Source organism: Delphinapterus leucas, chromosome 4 (genome assembly GCF_059928025.1).
Source record: "Delphinapterus leucas isolate spDelLeu-1000000601 "Yukka" chromosome 4, BTC_Dleu_Yukka2, whole genome shotgun sequence".
Classification (NCBI taxonomy): domain Eukaryota; kingdom Metazoa; phylum Chordata; class Mammalia; order Artiodactyla; family Monodontidae; genus Delphinapterus; species Delphinapterus leucas.
The window spans coordinates 65,336,574-65,349,082 of NC_143132.1; positions in this window are offsets into that span (position 1 = coordinate 65,336,574).

Sequence of the window (12,509 nt, forward strand, 5' to 3'; positions counted from 1 at the left end):
AGAGTCTTGTCCTCCACATCAATTTGAGGTTCAGTAACAGTTTGTTTCCTTCTACCTCCCAGAAATTTGACTAGTTATTTTTATAAGGCTTTAATAGTCAGAGTGTCCAAATTCCTTCTCCACATCAGAGGTTGTTCTTAGGGGTCTGACATCATCTGAGGTAAGGACAGGTCCTTAATGCCAGCAAACAAGTGTACCTGTGAGCTCCTTCAGTGTAGGGTCTATGGTTTATTCAACTCTGTGTCTCTGATGCCTAGCTCATAGTGCCTGGTACAAACAATGGGACCAAAATAAGGGTTAACCTGAATTGAATATGTAAATAATTTATCATGATAATAGAACAACCAAAGGTATTTATTCATCTCAGCTAATCAACAATATTGCTTCCAAGGGAGAAATGAAATTAAGGTCAGAAGATAGACTAGATACAATACGGAAAATGATCCTAAGACATTTTAAAGGGTACCTTCATAAAGCTGAAGTACCCTTGTAAAATGCCTCAGGTATATGTGTCAGGGTCAGCATTTGGCAGGATTATAGTGGCTCAGCTAATACTATCAATAGTTATACTTGGTAATAATGTTAATATGGATCCCAGGAAGAGGGGGCAGTGGCAGCATAATTTTTTCATTTTTTCAAATCCTCACATAAAAACAGGAAGGGCAACTAGATAGCAAAGTCAAAAACCCATGAACAACATTTATTTAAAAGTTGAATGACAAGATATGCTTACAAACCATGAAACACAAATGGGTGTGCAGGGAAACCATTAATAGCCACAAAACTTGTATGGTATTGGTGTCTGTTTTGTAGGGAAAACAAAGCAGAAGTTGGGCATCTTCTGATGGATTTGACAACAGAACCCCTTTATCAGTTCAGGTCCTTCAGGAAAGAGATGCTGATATAGAGTCAGGAGTGCTAGGAAAGGGCAGAACAATGAGGAGAAACAGGTGTGAGTGCAGTCAAAATTGAGCAGAATAGGGGAAAAGGAATAAGAATATCTGGATCAAAATAGGATCGGTGAACAAAGCCAGAAAGGCACCATATTTTTAACACCACACAAAAGACAAAAGCTTTGTGAAATTAAACAAACGAACAAACAAACAAAAACCTTTCCTGAAACCCACTTCGTTCTAAAGGTTCAGGAAATTTTCACATTAAAATAAGCTAAGGAAAAGTATCAAAGTCAAAACCCAAACAAAATTATTATTTAAAAACAACAGTAGGAACTGAATCAATCTCTCTCTCTCTCTCTCTCTCTCTCTCTCTCTCTATCTATCTATCTATATCTCACACACACACACACACACACACACACATACTCACACACTTCAGATTATGGTTCAAGTCTAGGTTGGAGAATGTGTAATCTTTCTTTTTGTTGAAAGAACAAAGAACCATGAACTATTAAAGATCTATTGCACAGAGAATATGCACATAATGTTTCCAAAAATAAAACCAATGAACCAAGTAGATCTATGTAGGTCAGAATTAATAAGAGAGCTAAAGCCTTCAGAGGGCAGCTTTGCCTGACTCAGTGTTATCTGACCTTCTTGTCAGCCTAGAAAATCCATATTCCTTCTTCAAGTCTCAGGTTACTTACCCAAGGCAGAGTAGTCAGAAATTGTGAAGGACCTACTTATAAGCTAACAAGCTAGCTTATTACTGTTTCATGGTGCTGGCAGAAGACATGAGATTCCTAGATCAGAGACAAAGGACTTCATTATGACAAAAGTAGTAGCCAAAGCTTCATGCGTGTGCCAGTTCCTTGGGTCCTCCCAGTCTCACAGGGATGACACAGGTGGGTCTAGATAGTTGTCTACATATGCAGTGGGTTGCATCACAGGAGAGAAACACCACACTTGGAGATTCACCACTTTTACAGCGAGTAATACGCAATTCTTTGTCCCGGGGAGACATCACCTTACCCTCAAGATTGCTTGCTGCAGCCCAGCTCTGAGGAGTGGTCCAGGTAAAGGGAGCTCAGGCCTGGCATTCTTGTCATTTCCAGCACACACAGGGGTGCTCAGGGCCCACGGAAGATTGCCTCATAAACATCTTCATTCTTTACTCATATTGTGTTCTAACTATTCATTTACATGTCTTTTTTTCCAAGTATACTTTGAGCTCCTTAAGGACAGGGACTCTCTGTTTATATTTTTTATCTCTAGCAACTACCTAGTGCAATGTTTAGCACTTTACAGGGGGTCACCAAATAAGTAAGGGATGTATTGAATAAAATCTACCATGGTTATAGTGACATCTCCTAAGCACTCTTCTTGGTGGGAAAGCACCTCTTGGTGGGCATGCTTGTCCCCAACACTTTCTTAACAGGCCTACTCCTCACAGCCTAGACTCTTGGGCATACATGTGGAAGTAGGACAAATGGACATAGAGATGGCTTTCACTTCCTAAAGGGAAATGCAATCTTTATTGATTATAATAAAGTCCAGACACTCCAAGGACTCTTCAGATGGCGAAAGGGACTAGATTAGAGTTCCTGACCCTGTATGAAATTCTTCCTTCCCCTTGTCTCCTTGCAGATGACTAATGCCATAATCATATTTGCCTCTAGGCTGGAAAGTTGCACTACTTTGCATTTAACTGTCTACCCCAAGCTGTGCAAATGTGTCTTTTCTTTATGTCAAGCAGCATAGATGGGAAAGACTAGACATTCGTGCCTTTATTAAATGCTAAGGCATATCATAAGGGAAACAGAGAGAGTTAACATCGACCTTGATTGGCTATAACTTTGTGTCATACAGGCCCCATTTCATCTCCTGGGGCCTTAGGTAGGAGTTCCTGCTTTTTTTTTTTTTTTTTTTTTAAACATCTTTATTGGGGTATAATTGCTTTACAATGGTGTGTTAGTTTCTGCTTTATAACAAAGTGAATCAGTTATACATATACATATGTTCCCATATGTCTTCCCTCTTGCGTCTCCCTCCCTCCCACTCTCCCCATCCCACCCCTCCAGGCTGTCACAAAGCACCGAGCTAATATCCCTGTGCCTTGCGGCTGCTTCCCCCTAGCTATCTACCTTACTACGTTTGTTAGTGTGTATATGTCCATGACTCTCTCTCGCCCTGTCAAAGCTCACCCTTCCCCCTCCCCATATCCTCAAGTCCGTTCTGCAGTAGGTCTGCGTCTTTATTCCTGTCTTACCCCTAGGTTCTTCATGACATTTTTTTTTCCCCTTAAATTCCATATATATGTGTTAGCATACGGTATTTGTCTTTTTCTTTCTGACTTACTTCACTCTGTATGACAGACTCTAGGTCTATCCATCTCATTACAAATAGCTCAATTTCATTTCTTTTTAAGGCTGAGTAATATTCCATTGTATATATGTGCCACATCTTCTTTATCCATTCATCCGATGATGGGCGCTTAGGTTGTTTCCATCTCCGGGCTATTGTAAATAGAGCTGCAATGAACATTTTGGTACATGACTCTTTTTGAATTTTGGTTTTCTCGGGGTATATGCCCAGTAGTGGGATTGCTGGGTCATATGGTAATTCTATTTGTAGTTTTTTAAGGAACCTCCATACTGTTCTCCATAGTGGCTGAACCAATTCACATTCCCACCAGCAGTGCAAGAGTGTTCCCTTTTCTCCACACCCTCTCCAGCATTTATTGTTTCTAGATTTTTTGATGATGGCCATTCTGACTGGTGTGAGATGATATCTCATTGTAGTTTTGATTTGCATTTCTCTAATGATTAATGATGTTGAGCATTCTTTCATGTGTTTGTTGGCATTCTGTATATCTTCTTTGGAGAAATGTCTATTTAGGTCTTCTGCCCATTTTTGGATTGGGTTGTTTGTTTTTTTGTTATTGAGCTGCATGAGCTGCTTGTAAATTTTGGAGATTAATCCTTTGTCATTTGCTTCATTTGCAAATATTTTCTCCCATTCTGAGGGTTGTCTTTTGGTCTTGATTATGGTTTCCTTTGCTGTGCAAAAGCTTTGAAGTTTCATTAGGTCCCATTTGTTTATTTTTGCTTTTATTTCCATTACTCTAGGAGGTGGGTCAGAAAGGATCTTGCTGTGATTTATGTCATAGAGTGTTCTGCCTATGTTTTCCTCTAAGAGTTTGACAGTTTCTGGCCTTACATTTAGGTCTTTAATCCATTTTGAGCTTATTTTTGTGTATGGTGTTAGGGAGTGATCTAATCTCATACTTTTACTTGTACCTGTCCAGTTTTCCCAGCACCATTTATTGAAGAGGCTGTCCTTTCTCCACTGTACATTCCTGCCACCTTTATCAAAGATAAGGTGTCCATATATGCGTGGGTTTATCTCTGGGCTTTCTATCCTGTTCCATTGATCTATCTTTCTGTTTTTGTGCCAGTACCATACTGTCTTGATTACTGTAGCTTTGTAGTATAGTCTGAAGTCAGGGAGCCTGATTCCTCCAGCTCCTTTTTTCGTTCTCAAGATTGCTTTGGCTATTCGGGGTCTTTTGTGTTTCCATACAAATTGCGAAATTTTTTGTTCTAGTTCTGTGAAAAATGCCAGTGGTAGTTTGATAGGGATTGCATTGAATCTGTAGATTGCTTTGGGTAGTAGAGTCATTTTCACAATGTTGATTCTTCCAATCCAAGAACATGGTATATCTCTCCATCTATTTGTATCATCTTTAATTTCTTTCATCAGTGTCTTATAATTTTCTGCATACAGGTCTTTCGTCTCCTTAGGTAGGTTTATTCCTAGATATTTTATTCTTTTTGTTGCAATGGTAAATGGGAGTGTTTTCTTGATTTCACTTTCAGATTTTTCATCATTAGTATATAGAAATGCCAGAGATTTCTGTGCATTAACTTTGTATCCTGCTACTTTACCAAATTCATTGATTAGCTCTAGTAGTTTTCTGGTAGCATCTTTAGGATTCTCTATGTATAGTATCATGTCATCTGCAAACAGTGACAGCTTTACTTCTTCTTTTCTGATTTGGATTCCTTTTATTTCCTTTTCTTCTCTGATTGCTGTGGCTAAAACTTCCAAAACTATGTTGAATAAGAGTGGTGAGAGTGGGCAACCTTGTCTTGTTCCTGATCTTAGTGGAAATGCTTTCAGTTTTTCACCATTGAGGATGATGTCTGCTGTGGGCTTGTCATATATGGTCTTTATTATGTTGAGGAAAGTTCCCTCTATGCCTACTTTCTGCAGGGTTTTTAGCATAAATGGGTGTTGAATTTTGTCAAAAGCTTTCTCTGCATCTATTGAGATGATCATATGGTTTTTCTCCTTCAATTTGTTAATATGGTTTATCACATTGATAGATTTGCATATATTGAAGAATCCTTGCATTCCTGGAATAAACCCCACTTGATCATGGTGTATGATCCTTTTAATGTGCTGTTGGATTCTGTTTGCTAGTATTTTGTTGAGGATTTTTGCATCTATGTCCATCAGTGATATTGGCCTGTAGTTTTCTTTCTTTGTGACATCCTTGTCTGGTTTTGGTATCAAGGTGATGGTGGCCTCGTAGAAGGAATTTGGGAGTGTTCCTCCCTCTGCTATATTTTGGAAGAGTTTGAGAAGGATAGGTGTTAGCTCTTCTCTAAACGTTTGATAGAATTCACCTGTGAAGCCATCTGGTCCTGGGCTTTTGTTTGTTGGAAGATTTTTAATCACAGTTTCAATTTCAGTGCTTGTGATTGGTCTGTTCATATTTTCTATTTCTTCCTGATTCAGTCTTGGCAGGTTGTGCATTTCTAAGAATTTGTCCATTTCTTCCAGACTGTCCATTTTATTGGCATAGAGTTGCTTGTAGTAATCTCTCATGATTTTTTTTATTTCTGCAGTGTCAGTTGTTACTTCTCCTTTTTCATTTCTAATTCTATTGATTTGAGTCTTCTCCCTTTTTTTCTTGATGAGTCTGGCTAGTGGTTTATCTATTTTGTTTATCTTCTCAAAGAACCAGCTTTTAGTTTTATTGATCTTTGCTATTGTTTCCTTCATTTCTTTTTCATTTCTTTCTGATCTGATTTTTATGATTTCTTTCCTTCTGCTAGCTTTGGGGTTTTTTTGTTCTTCTTTCTCTAATTGCTTGAGGTGCAAGGTTAGGTTGTTTATTCGAGATGTTTCCTGCTTCTTAAGGTGGGCTTGTATTGCTATAAACTTCCCCCTTAGAACTGCTTTTGCTGCATCCCATAGGTTTTGGGTCGTTGTGTCTCCATTGTCATTTGTTTCTAGGTATTTTTTTATTTCCTCTTTGATTTCTTCAGTGATCACTTCATTATTAAGTAGTGTATTGTTTAGCCTCCATGTGTTTGTATTTTTTACAGATCTTTTCCTGTAATTGATATCTAGTCTCATGGCATTGTGGTCAGAAAAGATACTTGATACAATTTCAGTTTTCTTAAATTTACCAAGGCTTGATTTGTGACCCAAGATATGATCTATCCTGGAGAATGTTCCATGAGCACTTGAGAAAAATGTGTATTCTGTTGTTTTTGGATGGAGTGTCCTATAAATATCAATTAAGTCCATCTTGTTTAATGTATCATTTAAAGCTTGTGTTTCCTTATTTATTTTCATTTTGGATGATCTGTCCATGGGTGAAAGTGGGGTGTTAAAGTCCCCTACTATGAATGTGTTACTGTCGATCTCCCCTTTTATGGCTGTTAGTATTTGCCTTATGTATTGAGGTGCTCCTATGTTGGGTGCATAAATATTTACAATTGTTATATCTTCTTCTTGGATCGATCCCTTGATCATTATGTAGTGTCCTTCTTTGTCTCTTGTAATAGTCCTTATTTTAAAGTCTATTTTGTCTGATATGAGAATTGCTACTCCAGCTTTCTTTTGGTTTCCATTTGCATGGAATATCTTTTTCCATCCCCTTATTTTCAGTCTGTATGTGTCTCTAGGTCTGAAGCGGGTCTCTTGTAGACAGCATATATAAGGGTCTTGTTTTTGTATCCATTCAGCCAATCTGTGTCTTTTGGTGGGAGCATTTAGTCCATTTAAATTTAAGGTAATTATCGATATGTATGTTCCTATTCCCATTTTCTATATTGTTTTGGGTTCGTTATTATAGATCTTTTCCTTCTCTTGTGTTCCTTGTCTAGAGAAGTTCCTTTAGCATTTGTTGTAAAGCTGGTTTGGTGGTGCTGAACTCTCTCAACTTTTGCTTGTCTGTAAAGGTTTTAATTTCTCCATCAAATCTGAATGAGATCCTTGCTGGGTAGAGTAGTCTTGGTTGCAGGTTTTTCTCCTTCATCACTTTCAGTATGTCCTGCCACTCCCTTCTGGCTTGTAGGGTTTCTGCTGAGAGATCAGCTGTTAACCTTATGGGGATTCCCTTGTGTGTTATTTGTTGTTTTTCCCTTGCTGCTTTTAATATGCTTTCTTTGTATTTAATTTTTGACAGTTTGATTAATATGTGTGTTGGCGTATTTCTCCTTGTATTTATCCTGTATGGGACTCTCTGTGCTTCCTGGACTTGATTAACTATTTCCTTTCCCATATTAGGGAAGTTTTCAACTATAATCTCTTCAAATATTTTCTCAGTCCCTTTCTTTTTCTCTTCTTCTTCTGGAACCCCTATAATTCGAATGTTGGTGCGTTTAATGTTGTCCCAGAGGTCTCTGAGACTGTCCTCAGTTCTTTTCATTCTTTTTTCTTTATTCTGCTCTGCAGTAGTTATTTCCACTATTTTATCTTCCAGGTCACTTATTCGTTCTTCTGCCTCAGTTATTCTGTTACTGATCCCATCTAGAGTACTTTTAATTTCATTTATTGCATTGTTCATCATTGCTTGTTTCATCTTTATTTCTTCTAGGTCCTTGTTAACTGTTTCTTGCATTTTGTCCATTCTACTTCCAAGATTTCGGATCATCCATACTATCATTATTCTGAATTCTTTTTCAGGTAGACTGCCTATTTCCTCTTCATTTGTTAGGTCTGGTGCATTTTTATCTTGCTCCTTCATCTGCTGTGTGTTTTTCTGTCTTCTCATTTTGCTTATCTTACTGTGTTTGGGGTCTCCTTTTTGCAGGCTGCACGTTCGTAGTTCCCGTTGTTTTTGATATCTGTCTCCAGTGGCTAAGGTTGTTTCAGTGGGTTGTGTAGGCTTCCTGGTGGAGGGGACTAGTGCCTGTGTTGTGGTGGATGAGGCTGGATCTTGTCTCTTTAGTGGGCAGGTTCACGTCTGGTGGTGTGTTTTGGGGTGTCTGTGGCCTTATTATGATTTTAGGCAGCCTCTCTGCTAATTGGTGGGGTTGTGTTCCTGTTTTGCTAGTTGTTTGGCATAGGTTGTCTAGCACTGTGGCTTGCTGGTCGTTGAGTGAAGCTGGGTGCTGGTGTTATGATGGAGGTCTCTGGGAGACTTCCGCCGTTTAATATTATGTGGAGCTGGGAGGTCTCTTGTTGACCAGTGTCCTGAAGTTGGCTCTCCTACCTCAGAGGCAGAGCCCTGACTCCTGGCTGAAGCACCAAGAGCCTTTCATCCACACGGCTCAGAATAAAAGGGAGAAAAAATAGAGAGAATTAGTAGAAGTATGAGGAAAGAAAGAAGGAAAGGAGGAAAGGAAGGAAGGAAGAAAGAAGCAAAGAAGGAAAGAAAGGAGGGAGGGAGGGAGGGAGGAAGGAAGGAAGGAAGGAGGGAAAGAAGGAAAAAAGACAGAAAGAAAGAAGATACAGTAAAAATAAAATAAAGTATAATATAGTTATTGAATTAAAAAATATTTAGAAAAAAAAAAAGGGACGGATAGAACCTTAGGACAAATGTTGGAAGCAAAGCTATACAGAGAAAATCTTACACAGAAGCATACACATACACCTTCACAAAAAGAGGTAAAGGGGGAAAAATCATAAATCTTGCTCTCAGAGACCACCTCCTCAATTTGGGGTGATTCGTTGTCTAAAGGAGGGAAGGAAGGAAGGAAAGAAAGAAAGAACGAAGGTAAAGTATAATAAAGTTATTACAATTAAAATTAATTATTGAGAAAAAAAATTTTTTTTAAAAACCATGGACAGATAGAGCCCTAGGACAAATGGTGGAAGCAAGAGTATACAGGCAAGATCTCACACAGAAGCATACACGTACCCATTCACAAAAAGAGGAAAAGGGAAAAAAATCATAGATCTCGCTCCTAAATTCCACCTCTTCAATTTGGGATCATTCCTTGTCTATTCAGGTATTCCACAGATGCAGGGTATATCAAGTTGATTGTGGAGCTTTAATCCGCTGCTTCTGAGGCTGCTGGGAGAGATTTCCCTTTCTCTTCTTTGTTCTCACAGTTCACAGGAGCTCAGCTTTGGATTTGGCCCTGCCTCTGCGTGTAGGTCGCTGGAGGGCGTCTGTTTTTTGCTCAGACAGGACAGGGTTAAAGGAGCCGCTGATTCGGGGGCTCTGGCTCACTCAGGCCGGGGGTGGGGGGGGGAGGAGGGGCACTGCGTGCGGGGCGGGCCTGCGGCGTCAGAGGCGGCGTGACGTTGCGGCAGAGGCCGGCGTGACGTTGCACCAGCCTGAGGCCCACCGTGCGTTCTCCCGGGGAAGTTGTCCCTGGTTCCCGGGAACCTGGTAGTGGCGGGCTGCACAGGCTCCGCGGAAGAGGGGTGTGGAGAGTGACCTGTGCTCGCACACAGGCCCCTTGGTGGCGGCAGCAGCAGCCTTAGCGTCTCCCGCCCGTCTCTGGGGTCCGCGCTTTTAGCCGCGGCTCGCGCCCGTCTCTGGGGTTCGCGCTTTTAGCCGCGGCTCGCGCCCGTCTCTGGGGTTCGCGCTTTAAGCCGCGGCTCGCGCCCGTCTCTGGAGCTCCTTTAAGCAGCGCTCTTAAACCCCTCTCCTCGCGCACCAGGAAACAAAGAGGGAAGAAAAAGTCTCTTGCCTCTTCGGCAGGTGCAGGCTTTTCCCCGAACTCCCTCCCGGCTAGTCGTGGTGCACTAACCCCTTCAGGCTATGTTCAAGCCGCCAACCCCAGTCCTCTCCCTGCGCTCCGTCCAAAACCGAAACCCGAGCCTCAGCTCGCAGCTCCGCCCACCCCGGCGGGTGAGCAGACAAGCCTCTCGGGCTGGTGAGTGCCGGTCGGTGCCGATCCTCTGTGCAGGAATCTCCCCGCTTTGCCTTCCGCACCCGTCGCTCTGCACTACTCCGCGGTCCCGAAGCTCCCCCCTCCGCCTCCCGCAGTCTCCGCCCGCGGAGGGGCTTCCTAGTGTGTGGAAGCTTTTCCTCCTTCACAGCTCCCTCCCACTGGTGCAGGTTCCGTCTTTATTCTTTTGGCTCTGTTTTTTCTTTTTTTCTTTTGCCCTACCCAGGTATGTGGGGAGTTTCTTGCCTTTTGGGAGGTCTGAGGTCTTCTGCCAGCCTTCAGTAGGTGTTCTGTAGGAGTTGTTCCACGTGTAGATGTATTTCTGGTGTATCCGTGGGGAGGAAGGCGATCTCTGCGTCTTACTCTTCCGCCATCTTCAAGGTCCCCCCGAGTTCCTGCTTTTAAATTCACTGAGCTTCACTCCTTCTGATCCATACTATACCCTCTTCGGGACCAGAAGTCCAACATTTATCAAATACTATTTTGTCACAAGGTCTGTTTTCTCACAATTTCAGGGCCTAGCCTTTATCACATTGCCATCTGTGTGACTCTTCCACCTTTAAGGGTGATTGTACCCACCTTGTCTTAGTCAGCTTGGGTTGCTATAACAAAATACCACAGGGAATTCCCTGGCGGTCCAGTGGTTAGTACTCTGCACTTCTACTTCAGGGAGCATGAACACACAGTTCAATCCCTGGTTGGGAAACTAAGATCCTGCAAGCTGCGCAGCGCGGCCTGTGTGTGTGTGTGTGTGTGTGTGTGTGTATCCCCCACAGACTGTGTGACTCAAACAAAAGAAATTTATTTGCTCACAGTTCTGGAGGCTGGAAGCCTAAAATCAGGTGCCTCGGGTGAGCTCCTGTGAGACTCTCTTCCTGGCTTACAGATGGCTGCCTTCGTTACGCTTTATGCTCACAGGGCCTTTCTTCCATGGGTGCTCAAAGAGAGGGAGAGAGATTCCTCTTCTTCTAAGGGCATTAATCCCATCACGAGAGCCTCACTTTCATGGCCTAATCCAAAACCAATTACCTCCTAAAGGCCCCACTTCCAAATACCATCATGTTAGTGGTTAAAGCTTCAACATAGGAATTGTGGAGAACATATTTAGTCTATTCCACACCTGGTTAATCCAGGATAATCTCTCATAGCAAACTTAATTCCATCTGCATCTTTATTCCCCTTTGACATGTAATCTAACATTCACAGGTTCGGGGATTGGGATGTAGACATGTTTGGGGGACCATTATTCTGTCTACCCCAACGGCTTTCTCAAAAATAGTAACTAGGGGGCTTCTCTGGTGGTGCAGTGGTTGGGAGTCTGTCTGCCGATGCGGGGGGCATGGGTTCGTGCCCCGGTCTGGGAGGATTCCGCATCCCGCATGCTGCGGGGCGGCTGGGCCCGTGGGCCATGGCCGCTGGGCCTGCGCGTCCGGAGCCTGTGCTCTGCGGCGGGAGAGGCCACAGCAGTGAGAGGCCCGCATACCGCGAAAAACAAAACAAAACAAAACAAATAGTAGCTAGGAAGTAGCTGACAAGAGCTAGACAATGATGGGGAGGTATGCATCACCACTACTTCTGGTATTTACTTCCCAGAGAAACTCACTCACTGTAATTACTGGCTTCTCTCTGCTCCAAAAAGATGGAGAGATTTATCTGATAGGTAATTTGGGAAGAATAAATTAGGCATGCTTGGCTCAGAGCCTGCCTTCTTTTGGGGGGTATGAGGTATTTATAGGGAGCACTCATTTCACTGCTCATCCAGGGACTCTGCCCCTGCTGGGAGTAAAAAGCTTACCTGAGCCTGGCTTCCCTTCATGAAGGGTGAAGGAGAAACCTGCTAATTCTGCAGCTCAGTATCAGCAAGCAAATTTGCATAATAGATCTAAAGCCAAATCCTCCAATTTGGCTTTTATCTGTAATAAAGGTGATATTTTGGCCCCATCTCCCAACTCTTTTTCTTATTCCTTAAACTGTTCAGAATCCAGGTGAGAAAGAGGAGTACATTTACTGACAGTCTATCATAGACCTCAAGAGGAAGCACTTAATTCATATGATGCTCTTTATTTCCCCAGGATGTCTCATTTCCGCAAAGTGATTATTTTCTGAGAACAGAGCTTATTGCGGGAAACACAATAGTAGCACAATGATAAAGAGTCCAGGTGTCATATTAATACTGCCTAAGTTCAAATGCTGTCTCCACCATTTAAATATTCTGTGACACTTACCAAGGTGCTTAACCTCTTTGTGCCTCCATTTACACCTGTACAACAGGAATACTAATGCCTAATACTTCTTAGAGTTGTGAGCAGTGACATAATAGAAGTAAAGCACATAGAACAGTGCCTCGCCCATTGTAAACATTCAGTGCACTCTCTATATTATTATGTCGTACACATATTTGTATCCCCTATTGTATTTAGTATAGGACTACTAAAACAATTTTTAATAAAACAAGCTTCTCTGAAGCTAG